This window comes from Dermacentor variabilis, unplaced genomic scaffold (genome assembly GCF_050947875.1).
Source record: "Dermacentor variabilis isolate Ectoservices unplaced genomic scaffold, ASM5094787v1 scaffold_13, whole genome shotgun sequence".
Classification (NCBI taxonomy): Eukaryota; Metazoa; Arthropoda; class Arachnida; order Ixodida; family Ixodidae; genus Dermacentor; species Dermacentor variabilis.
The window spans coordinates 44950781-44963838 of NW_027460291.1; the positions used below are offsets into that span (position 1 = coordinate 44950781).

The following is a 13058-nucleotide window of genomic DNA, read 5'->3' on the forward strand; positions in this document are numbered from 1 at the left end:
AAACGTTTTCTTGGTGTGTGCGCTAGGTCCGAGAAAACCAGCGAAATTTAACTGGCAGCTGTTGAAATGCAATGTTAAACTCCTCATTTATGAGGTATATATGAAGGAAACAAAAGGAAAAATTGGAGACCTGCTGGCAAATGAACCGGAGTGTTATGCGGAGGCATGGGAACATGTTAAGGAAAACTCAAAAATCTCAGCCATCGAAAGAGCCGGGGCATTGCGGAGGAAGTAAAACAAAGAAGAAACTGAGCTCCAAAGCCAGCTAGATTTTTATTTGAATGCAGAAGCTACAGCCTCGGGTAACTTTGCCAGAGAAATAAAAGAAATTAAAAGCAAACTAGAAATTATTAATAGAGAAAAGTGCAGGGGCGCAGTTGTACGAGCGCGTGCGGAAAAAATGTAAATGGGTGAAACCCCGACCAAACGCGCTCTATCAGATGAAAAAGCTATGCGTCGCGCAACGAAATAAAAGTGATAATGTACAGAGATGAAGTTGTGAAAGACGAGGAACTGATACGTGGCGCATTTGTTGAATATTATCGGGATTTTGTTGGCCACGAACCACAGATTGTGGAACGTTTTCAAAGCGGTTGCTTGAGACACATGCCAAAACTTGAAGCAGAAGTTAAAACGAATCTCGAAGCGCCAATCAGCATTGCAGAAATTTAGGCGGCAATCGGTGAATTGAGTGCAGAGAAATCGCCAGGCCCTTATGGTTTACAAGGCTTTTAAAACGAGATAGCAGTTGTCCTCCATAACGTAATAAAAGAGGCATACAGAACTAAGAAGTTGCCTCCTTCTTTCAGGCAGAGCCATGTCGTACTTTTTCCAAAAACAGAGGATCCAGCGGCCTTGCTCTCTGTACGAGCGTATCGACCGATAACTCTAACGAACACGGGCTACAAGATCTTCGCTAATGTTTTAGGTAAGAGTCTGCAAAGTGTTATAACCAGGCTTGTGGGGCCGCATCAGACTTGCGGCATAACAGGAAGGTCGATTGTAACAAACATACACGTGGCTAGAACCGTCCTGGAGTGCTGTGATGCATACTGCGGGAATGTCGCCATGGTACAACTGGATTTAGAGAAGGCATTCGACAGAGTTGAGCATAAAGTCCATTTCAACATTCTAGAACACATCAATGTCGGGAAGGTCCTATCAGAAGGTATAGAAATGTGTTACGCAGATATTTCTAGCAGGATTAATATTAATAAATCACTAACTGCCAGTTTCCAGATAAAGTCCTCTGTTAGGCAAGGATGCCCTTTGTCTCCTTTACTGTTCGCGCTGTACCTGGAGCCTTTCTGTTTGAAAATAATGTCATCGAGTGCAGTAAAAGGTTTTAGGTTGAGCACAAGTGAGGTTAAGCTAGTTACGTACGCTGACGATATTGCAGTTTTCTGTTCTGACCAAGAAAGTGTCAGGAATGCCATCAGTGTGGCGAAGAGTTTTTGTAAAGTGACCGGAAGCGTTATGAACAGGAGCAAATCTTTGGGCTTTTAGCACGGGGATTGGGACGATAACCCGGACGTCTTTGAAAGCATGCAGTAGACGGTTTCGCTATCGAAATACCTCGGGGTGCCTTTAAATCACTACAAGGACACTGCTCATTACTGAAGAAATGAAGCGGAACAAATAAAAGAAAAATTGACCAAATTTGGAGGGAGAAACTTATCTATATTTGCAAGGTCAACAGTATGTAACCTTTTTCTTGTAGCCAAGATTTCATACGTTCTGCAAGCACTGTGTGCGACGAGAGCAAGCATTCAAAGACTCCACAGGGTGCTAGGAGTGTATATATGTGGATCAACTTGGCAACGTACAAGCCATACAAACTTATTGCGGTCAGTGAAAAGTGGTGGACTGGGCTTGGCGCATTTGTTTCTAAAACAGGTAGTATCCAGATTTCTCTTTATGCGAGAGCAAAGCAATGCTTTCCTACGTGCTGTGATTCAAATGCGATTGTGTGACGTTATGCTAGCGTTTATTGTGTCCTCCGATCCGGTTAAGGGGCCGAAAGTGCGAGGCTTCCTGCGAGAAGTTGTCTGGTCTTAGGAGTTCCTCCGGCACGGTTCTCATTACCGTATCTAAGCAATGTCACACAGAAGAAACTGTACAAAGATGTTGTTGATGTATGTATGCCAGAACCACTGTATCGCACCATGTTGTCAACAGGAGCAGGTAAAGACTTACTGAAAAGGGAGAAGCGGATGCCAGTACGGTCCACGGTGAAAACGCTCTTCTTTTACTTGCACACCGGAACTCTGCCCGTTAATCCGTGGTTAGAGCAAAAGGGTATCTTCGTGCCTTGGACGATAAACTGCTTATTGTGCAAGCAACCAGAAACTATCGACCATATTTTTCTGGATTGCGTAGATGCCACCTTCTTATGAGACATACTGCAACGTACTTTAAAAAAAGAGTTACCGATTACCCCATATGGCATCAGCTTCCTCCCAACCGATAATGATGAAGGGGTGCCGTATGACATGTTTATGACTTTATGTCTTCACAGCATCTGGAAAACAAGAATGGCAGTGTATCATGCAGATATGAACGCCCAGCCAGCCACAGAGTACTTCAAAGAAAGTATCGCGTTTATTCGTAAGATGTATACAGCACAGATTCATCCACCAGCATGGATGCCTGTATTAGATGCTCTTGTCAACTTGAAGCGGTTTTAAATACCGACGATTGCACAAAGAGGGCAAGCGTTTTTAATTACCTTATGTAGTGTGAATTTGTGATTGTATCGCTTTGTTTCAATCCTGAGAAAGGTAATAAAAAAGGAGTGATAACCACTACACCACTGGAACGGAGCAAGGAGACTGCTATTTCTCTCCCCCTTTTCTTCTGCGTATTCGCGATCGCAAAGAAAATGTAATTCACTGTTCCCTCCAGGGATCGAACCGGGGCCCTTGCGCGTGTGAAGCGCACGTGCTAACCACTACACCACGGGAACGTTTTTTTTTTAATTTAATACCGGTTTTCGACATAACACTGAATATACAAATACTACACACATGTCAGGAATACAAGCTTGCGGGGAAGAAAAAAAAGAAAAAAAATAACAATAATGCCGACTGTCCGTATGGGACCGGCGTCGTCAAATTAAAATTCATTTATGGCTGTCAGAGCTTCTAGCCTCGACAGCCAATCCGGTGCACATTCTTGCAATTTCTGTACATCAACGAACCGCGACATACATTCTCTAAAATATATGTGAACCGGGCGGGCGTCGGCATCGCAATGGTACCCTGCCATGCGAGCCCGCCATATACAGTGGAGTGCATTCAACATAATAAAGTCGTATGGAACTCCCTCTTCATCCTTAATTGGCAGATACCGGATCCCTTGGGGGTCTACAGGTAATTCTTTCTTCAGTGTTCGCTTCAAGACGTCCCAGAAGAACACAGCCGCCCAGCAGTGCAAGAACACGTGATCGATGGTTTCGGGCTTCTTGCAGATCAAGCAGTGTGAACCCCACGGCACAAGACAGCCTCGCTCTTCCATAAATGTCTTCACGGAAAGTGTTCCAGTGTGGAGCTTAAAAAAGAAGGTTTTAACCCCTGGTGGCACCTGCATGCGTTTCACCCGTTTAAGGACGTCTTGTCCTGGCCCTCCACTGTATATGGCTCTGTATAAGGGCACTGGGAACACAATGTCGCACACATCATTATACAGTGTTTTCCTTTTCACTTGACATAGATAATCTTTTGAAAAACGAACTGAAAGGAAGCGCACACTGTCGACCACTTCCTTAAGATAACCCCGAAGTTTTCCGGTCATGCTTGCCGTACTAACAACATACGCCGGCAATGCGTCGCTGAACCTGAGTTGACATACGGTGCGCAGAAAAGGATCGCGCACATCTCGAAAAAACAAAAAGCGGTTGACAAGTTGTCGAACAAAAAGATGTGCCAAGCCAACACCCCCGTCCACAACTCTTCTAAACAAATTGGTTCGGCTAGCTCTCTCCCATGCTGATCCCCAGATGAAGACCGCGAACACTCTGTGCAGCCTTTGCACATTTGCCCTGGAACAATGCAACACTTGCATAACATAATATAACTTCGCTATAAAAAACATATTACAAATTGTCGCCCTTGAAAAAATAGACTGGTTAGTGCTTGTCCATCTGTCCACTTTTTCTTTCGTTTCATTAGTTCGGTTCCTCCAGTACTCATCGCTGCTCTTGTACCTGTCGAGGGGAACACCAAGATACTTCGTCGAAGTTTTCACCCAGTTGACATTGGCGAAGTATTCCGGTGCCGAAGACCACTCCCCCTGCCACAGCCCGAGGGATTTGCCCCAATTGACTTTGCTGCCCGCGACGTCACAGAAATGTTTTACTACAGCAATTGTTTCAGTCACACTTGGTTCGTCTGTGCAACACACTGCAACGTCATCAGCATACGCTAGCAGCTTCACTTCGGATTCTGCCAATCTAAAACCACGTATATTGTTATTTGCGGTAATGGCCACAAACATTGCTTCTATGTATATAGCAAATAACAGTGGACTGAGGGGACAGGCTTGGCGCACTGAACGCATGATGTTAATGGGGGCCCCCAGCGACTTATTAACAATTAACCTTGTAGTGCAGTTCTGGTACGCCAAGGCCACACCCTCAGTGATGATGGTACCGACATTTACATGATCCAATATGGAGAACAAAATAACGTGAGCGACGCAATCGAACGCTTTCTCAAGATCAAGCTGAAGAACTGCAACGCCGCCACCGGTGACGTCACTGCACTCGAGCACACACCGCATCTTATGGATGTTAGAAAAAATTGTTCGCCCTTTGATTCCACAAGTTTGATGGTCTGTGACGATTTCCTTTATGACACTTTGAAGTCTGGTCGCTAAAATCTTCATAAATATCTTGTAATCCACATTTGTTAGTGATATGGGCCTATAGGATGATACGAATCTCAGTTTATCTAATTTATCGTTCTTCGGAATTAGAATGGTGTGCGCTTTCCCAAAAGAAGGTGGCAATGATTTCTGCTCGTACGCTTCATTAAATACTTCTACTAATAAAGGGGCCAGTTCTCTTTTCAATGTCTTATATAAGGCGGCACTGAGTCCATCTGGTCCCGGTGACTTGCCCAAGTTTAAATCGTCGATTGCCTTTTCGACCTCCCTCTCCGTTATTTTCCCTTCTAATCGCTCCATAGCTTCATCACTCAAACGCGGCATGCGGTGCAGAAAGTCCGCTTTGAAACCCTCTAAATTCGCTTCCTGAAATGCAAAGAGCGACTGATAGTATTGGAAGAAGGCGTGTGCTATGCTCTCGTTGTCGTCAACAACAGCTCCATTCATTAAAAGTTGATCGACATGGTTTCGTCTTCCGTGTGCCTTCTCTAAACCGAGCGCCCTTTTAGTGGGCGTCTCCCCTGCCGCCAGTGCATCTGCTCTTGCTCGCACGATGGCACCTTGATAACGTTCTTTGTCGAACTGTTCAAGCTTTTCCTTGACGCTCCGCACATCGTCTTTGTACAGTCCAGGCTCTCTGCACTCAAGCGTTATCAGCTGCTGAAGTAGTGTTCGCAAACCCTTTTCTTTATATTCCCTCTCAAATTTGAGGCAGCTTGACCTTTCTAAGGCTTTCATTTTAACTTTTTGTTTAACACATTCCCACTTTTCTGCTATTGTATCAGCCGCATCTTCGCGTATTTCATTAACCGCATCCCGCACTGCCTTTACAAAAGATGCATCATTTAATAACAAGTCATTGAGTTTCCATAGATGCCAATTAAATGCATGTTCCCTTTTCCTTATACCTATGTTACATTTTACCAGGCAGTGATCCGAAAATGACACGGGTACAACGCAATAACCGTGGCATCTTGGAATCGTGTCCAACGAAATGTACATGCGATCCAGTCGCGCATGACTACTGCCTTGAAAACGCGTAAATGTCACTTGACGCTCCCCTTCCAGACATTGAAAAACATCATCAAGTTCATTTTCATTAATTAATTTTGACAAAACGTCACTACTTCTATCACGCACGCCGGCATTGTTGGCTCGGTCTCTAGCACTCAACACACAATTGAAGTCCCCTAATAACACAACGCGCTTATTACAGCAAACATATTGTGAGAGGTTCGAAAAAAAGAGGACACGCTCGTCTACAGAATTCGGCGCATAAACGCATATGACGCGAAACTCAAAGTCAGAGATCGTAAAGTCACATAAAACAATCCTTCCATCCAGACAGGACCACACACTTTGAATATGTAAACCCGGCAGCTTCTTCACAAAAAGAATGCACCCCCCGGAGGTGCCTACCGCATGACTCACCACCACAAAGTACCTAGTCGTGAATCGTCGCACCATGCTCCCGGTCTCCTCCTCTCCGTCAACCTTGGTTTCCTGGACGGCTAGTACGTCTATGTCATGGTCCGTTACCAACCGTAGGACCTGACATTGCCTACGACTAGCCGCCAACCCTCGCACGTTAGTGTGGCAATACTAAGTGACGGTATTTCATCCATCTTCATCTAGCGAGAAAAGTAGGCCCGGAGCATGGTGCTTACCCTTCACGACCAGCCCTTGGCTAGCCGCCTCCGGGGCCATCCGGCTTCCCGGCATTGTTTGTCGTCGACACTTTGATCACAGGCTTTCTTTCAGGCGGCACATTCGGCTTTGGTTTCAAGCCCACCCGCCTCCCCTGGGGCGTCTTTGTCGGTGGTCCCTCGGTGGTGCTGGTCGCACCCTCGCCTTGGTCCTTGGTCTGGTCGTGGGGGCGTTTGACCGGGCCGCCAAGAGTCTCAGTCCGGTCGCCGTCTTTCACAGCCTCGTCCTGCTGCATTGCCGTCATACCGTTGTCGGGCGGGTCTTCACTAATGGTTCCCGTCGCGGGGCCCACAGCAGTCGCGCCCTGCGCCTTCCCACTCCGCTTCTCAGTACCTTGAGCAACCGTGCCTTCTGCGCCGACGGTCGACGTCTCGCCGACTGCCGCTGTCGGTACCAGGTCTCCGATGCCTGTAGCGGCGTCCTCCGTCTCGACCACGTCCATGACGTGCTCTGCGGCCACGTCGTTCACTGCTGGGCTTGTCACGGCGGCGTAGGATTTGACGCAGTCGGCGTCAACATGACCGAATCGTCTGCAGCGAGAACAGCGCGGAACTTTACACTCCCGGCGGACGTGCCCCGTGCCTTGGCAGCGCAGGCACTGCATGGGTCGACCAGGGACGACCACCAATGCCAGCTCTCCGCCGACGCGGACCTGATGAGGAAGGTCTTCCATTTTCACGCCGCTTTTCAGCTTTAGAAGCACAGTCCTGGTTGTCGACATCTTGTCGCCCAGGCCATGGACGCGCCACCTTTCCCGGCTTACCTCCTCCACCTTGCCGAAAGCCATGAACGCCGTCCGTATGTCCTCGTCTGCAACGCCATAGAGCAGCCAGTGAAGCCTAAGCTTCACCTGCTGGTGTTGCGGGTCCACGATGACACACCGTCTTCCCTTCACTTGCAGTTCCTTAAGGGCCATGAGGCGCTTCGTCGCAGTGGCGTCAGACAGGGTCACCGCCCAGACGTGGTTTATCTGGTACGCCCCTATGCATACCACGTCCGGCAGCAGTCCCGTCGGCAGAAGGGCGTCTCTAAAATCTTCGACCTTGTAAGGTCTGGCGCGTACATCACCGTGTAAAAACACGGTGTTAAAGGCAACTCGTCCTTTCGGCAGCTGAGGCAAAATAAACGGATAATCCTTATCGTCGTCGGTGATCCTGTTTCCGCGACCAAAAGTGGTCGCTGTCGCTGCCCCGGAAGAGGCCATGACCCTACGATCCGAACAGCTCGGCTGCCGGATGCAGAATGGCGGGAACGTTTTTTTTTATTTATTACCGGTTTTTCTCAGAACGTGCAGGTTACACACATTACAGTATCGCAATTGCAATACTAACAAAAAGAAAAGAAAGAAAAGAGTCACACCGTACAACAAAGCCGTTTGCTCTATTGGACAGGCGTTGTCAACTTAAAATTCCTTCATGGCTGTAAGAGGTTCTAGCCTCCACAGCCATTCCGGAACACATTGCTGCATTTTCTGTATTTCTATAAATCGCGACATACATTCTCTGAAATAAACGCGAGCGGGCCTAGCGTCAGGATCACAATAGTACCCTGCCATACGAGCCCGCCATATACAGGGGAGAGCGTTCAACATAATAAAATCATATGGAACCCCGTCATCATCCTTAATTGGCAGATAGCTTATCCCTTGGGGGCCACCGGTAACTCTTTTTTCAGGGTTCACTTTAAGATGTCCCAAAAAAAAAAACCTCCCAACATTCCAAGAAAACGTGATCTATGGTTTCCTGCTTTTTGCAGATCAAGCAATGCGTTCCCCATGGTACGATACAACCTCGCTCTTCCATGAAAGCCTTCACGGAGAGCGTTCCGGTGTGAAGCTTAAAAAAAAAAGGTTTTTACCCCTGGTGGCACCTCCATGCGTTTTACCCGTTTAAGTACATCAAGTCCTGGCCCTCCACTGTAAATGGCTCTGTACAACGGCACTGGGAAAACAATGTCGCACACATATTTATACAATCTTTTCCTTTTCACTTCGCAAAGGTATTCCATGGAAAATCGAACATAAAGAAATCTTACGCTCTCGACCACTTCCTTAAAGTAGCCACGAAGTGATCCGGTAACGCTTGCCGTACTAACAACATGTGCCGGCAAAGCGCCGCTCAACCTGAGCTGGCATACGGTGCGCAGAAAAGGATGGCGCACATCGCGAAAAAGCAAGAATCGGTTTACCAGTTGTCTAACAAAAAGATGAGCCAAACCCACACCCCCGTCCTTCACTCTTCTAAACAAATTTGTTCGGCTGCAACTTTCCCATGTTGACCCCCAGATGAAAACAGCAAACACTCTGTGCAGCCTTTGCACATTTGCTCTCGAGCAATACAACGCTTGCATGGCATTATATAACTTAATGACAAAAAACATATTACAGACTGTCGCCCTTGCAAAAATAGACAGCTTCGCACCCTTCCATCTGTCCGCTTTTTCTTTCATTTCATCGGCTTGGCTCCTCCAATATTCATCGCTACTATTGTAGCTATTGAGAGGAACACCCAGATACCTCGTCGGCGTTTTGACACAGTTGAGGTTCGCGAAGTTGTCCGGTGCAGACACCCATTTCCCGTTCCACAGGCCCAATTTATTCTACTACCCGTGACATCACAGAAATGTTTCACTACCGATACTGTTTCCGTTACACTTGGTTTGTCTGTACAACACACTGCAATGTCATCTGCGTATGCGAGCAACTTCACCTCTGTCGCTGCTAATCTGAAACCACGTATTTTGTCATTTCCGTTAATTACTACACACATTGCTTCTATATAGATGGCAAATAACAGCGGACTGAGGGGACAGCCTTGGCGTACTGAACGCATGATGTTAATGGGGGCCCCCAGAGACTTATTGGCAATTAATCTTGTTGTGCAATTCTGGTACGCCAAGGCCACGCCCTCAGTGATGATGGAACCGACATTAACATGATCCAAGATGGCAAACAAAATAACGTGAGCGACACAATCGAACGCTTTTTCCAAATCGAGCTAAAGAACTGCAACGCCACCATCGGTGACGTCACAGCACTCGAGCACGCACCGCATCTGATGGATGTTCGAAAAAATGGACCGCCCCTTGAGGCCGCAAGTTTGGTGGTCTCCGACAATTTCCTTGATGACGCTTTGAAGTCTCGCAGCTAAAATCTTCATAAAGATCTTGTAATCAATGTTTGTTAGTGATATAGGTCTATAGGATGACACGAATCTGAGTTTGTCTGTTTGATCACTCTTAGGGATTAGTATTGTGTGCGCTTTTCCAAAAGATGGGGGCAATAATTTCTTCTCGTACGCGTCATTAAATACATCTGCTAACTATGGGGCCAGTTCTCTTTTGAAAGCCTTATATAACCCCGCACAGAGTTCATCAGGCCCAGGCGACTTGCCCGAGTTCAAATCGCCGATTGCCTTTTCAACTTCGTGCTCGGTAATGTTGCCTTCCAATCGTCCTTTAGCGTCATCTGCCAGTCTCGGCATCCGCTGAAGAAAATCGGCTTTGAAACTCTCTACATTCGCGGCCTGAAATGCAAAGAGCGACTGGTAGTACTGAAAGAAGGCACGACCTATGCTTTTGTTGTCCTCAACAACAACCCCGTTCATTAAAATCTTATCGACATGGTTTCGCCGTCCGTGCGCCTTCTCGAGTCCAAGCGCCCTTTTTGTGGGCGTCTCCCCCGCCGCTAATACATCTGCTCGTGCTCGCACGATGGCACCTTGGTAACGTTCTATGTCGAACTGTTCAAGCTTTTCCTTGACGCTCCGCACATCGTCTTTGTACAGACCAGGCTCTCTGCACTCAAGCGTTATCAGCTGCTGAAGTAGCGTTCGCAACCCCTTTTCTTTAGATTTACTCTCAAACTTGAGGCAGCTTGACCTTTCTAAGGCTTTCATTTCAACTTTTTGTTTAAAACATTCCCACATTTCACCTATTGTTTCAGCTGCATCTTCGCGTATTTCATTAATGGCATCCCGTACTGCCTTTACAAAAGACTCATCATTTAATAACAAGGTATTCATTTTCCACATCTCCCAATTAAACTCATGTTTGCGTTTCCCTATACCGACCTTGCATATTACGAGACAGTGATCTGAGAACGATACGGGCACTACAGAATACCCGTGGCATCTTGGAATTGTATCCAGCGAAATGTAGATTCGGTCCAATCGCGCATGGCTACTGCCCTGAAAACGTGTAAAAGTAACGTCACGCCCCCCTTCCAGACACTCAAAAACGTCATCGAGTTCATTTTCACTAATTAGTTTTGACAAGACTTCACTGCTTCTGTCACGCACACCGGCATTATTGGCTCTGTCTCTAGCGCTCATTACACAATTGAAGTCTCCTAACAGCATAACGCGCTTATCGCATCGAACATACTGCGAAAGGTTCGAAAAGAAACGGGCACGCTCTTCTACTGAATTGGGTGCATATACGCATATGACGCGGAACTGAAAACCGCACAAAACAATATCGCAAAAAACAATCCTTCCAGACTGACAAGAAAAGGTACTTTGAATCTGCAGTCCAGGCAGCTTCTTCACAAAAAGAATGCACCCCCCAGCCGTGCCTAACGCATGGCTTACCACCGCAAAATACCTAGTCGTGAAACGGCGCACCATGCTCCCGGGCTCCTCCTCCCCGTCAACCTTAGCTTCCTGGACGGCTAGTACGTCGACATCGTGATCAGTGACCAACCGTAGGACCTGACTACGACTAGCCGCCAACCCTCTCACGTTTAAGGTGGCAATATTAAGGGACGGTATCTGAGCCATGTTGAGCTAAAGTGAAAAGTAGGCCCGGAGCATGGTGCTTAACGTTCACGACTAGCTCTCGGCTAGCCGCCTCCGGGACCTCCCGGTTTCCCGGCGTTGCTTGTGGACGGCACTTTGCCCGCAGGCTTTCTCTCAGGTGGGATATTCGGCTTTGGTTTCAAGCTCGTGCGCCTCGCAAGAGGTGTCTTTGTAGGCGGCCCTTCGTCGGTGCTGGTCGCACCCTCGTTCCGGTCCTTAGTCTGGTCGTGGGGTCGCTTAACTGGGGCACCAAGAGTCGCAGTCCGGTCGCCATCGTGGACGGCCTCGTCCTGCTGCATCGCCGTCGCGCCGTTGTCGAGCGGGTCTTCACTACTGCTCCGCGTAGACTGGCCCATAGCGGTTGCGACCTGTACCGTCCCACTCGGCTTCAGGGTAGTCTCAGCCACCTTGCTGTCTACGGCCAAAGTCGTCGTCCCACTGGCTGTCGCTGCCGGGACCATGTCTAGAGTTCCTTTAGCAGCGTCCTCCGCCTCGGCCACGTCCATGACGTGCTCTGCCGCAACGTCACAAGTTACTGGGCCTGTTACGGTGGCATAAGATCTTACGCAGTCAGCGTCGACGTGGCCGAAACGTCTGCATAGAGAACAGCGGGGGACTCTGCACTCACGGCGGACGTGTCCCGTGCCGTGGCAGCGCAGGCACTGCATCGGTCGACCGGGCACGACGACCACGGCCAACTCGCCGCCGACGCGGATCTGATGGGGCAGGTCCTCCACTTTCATGCAGCTTTTCAATTTGAGAATGACGGTCCTGGTGGTTGAGGTCTTCGTTGCCATGCCTTCGACGCGCCACCGCTCCCGCCTCACCTCCTCCACCTTGCCGAAAGGCGCGAATGCCGTTCGGACGTCCTCGTCGGCAACGCCGTGCAGCAGCCAGAGAAGCCTTAGCTTCACCTGTTGATCCTGCGGGTCAACGATGACGCACCGTCGTCCCTTCACTTGGAGTTCCTTAAGGTCCAGAAGCCTTTTTGTGGCAGTCGCATCGCTCAGGGTCACTGCCCAGAGGTGGTTGATCTGGTACGCCCCTATGCATACCCCATCAGGCAGCAGGCCCGTCGGCAGAAGGGCGTCCCGGAAATCTTCCACCTTATAAGGCCTGGCGCGAACATCACCATGCCAAAATACGGTGTTAATCACCACTTGTCCTTTAGGCAGTTGCGGCAAAATAAAGGCATACTCCTTATCGTCGTTTAGCCTGTTTCCGCGGCCAAAAGTGGCCGCTGTCGCTGCTCCACTGGAGCCCATGATTCTGCTGACCGCTCAGCTCGGCTGCCGGAAGCAGAATGCACACAACGGGGACGTAGCGCGGAGACGGCTATTTCTCTCCCTCTTTTCTTCGCGTATTCGCGATCGCAAAGAAAACAAAAGTGTAATGCACTGTTCCCGCCCGGGATCGAACCGGGGGCCTGGCGCGTGGGAAGCGCACGTGATAACCACTACACCACGGGAACGGAGCAGAGAGAGGTATATTGCTCTCCCTCTTTGCTTCTGCGTATTCGCGATCGCAAACAAAAGTGTAATGCACTGTTCCCGCCCGGGATCGAACCGGGGGCCTTGCGCGTGTGAAGCGTACGTGATAACCACTACACCACTGGAACGGAGCACGGAGAGGTATATTGCTCTCCCTCTTTGCTTCTGCGTATTCGCGATC

General features: G+C 48.6%; 3 non-coding genes across 3 annotated transcripts; all 3 read right to left on the minus strand.

The window, feature by feature from the left end:
- Positions 1-2892: 2892 nt before the first annotated feature.
- Positions 2893-2965, minus strand: TRNAV-CAC (transfer RNA valine (anticodon CAC)). Its single transcript has one exon. It is a non-coding gene; the product is annotated as a tRNA-Val (tRNA).
- Positions 2966-12785: 9820 nt separating this feature from the next.
- On the minus strand, positions 12786-12858 carry TRNAG-CCC (transfer RNA glycine (anticodon CCC)). The gene has a single exon. It is a non-coding gene; the product is annotated as a tRNA-Gly (tRNA).
- Positions 12859-12932: 74 nt separating this feature from the next.
- TRNAV-CAC (transfer RNA valine (anticodon CAC)) lies at positions 12933-13005 on the minus strand. Its single transcript has one exon. It is a non-coding gene; the product is annotated as a tRNA-Val (tRNA).
- Positions 13006-13058: the final 53 nt, after the last annotated feature.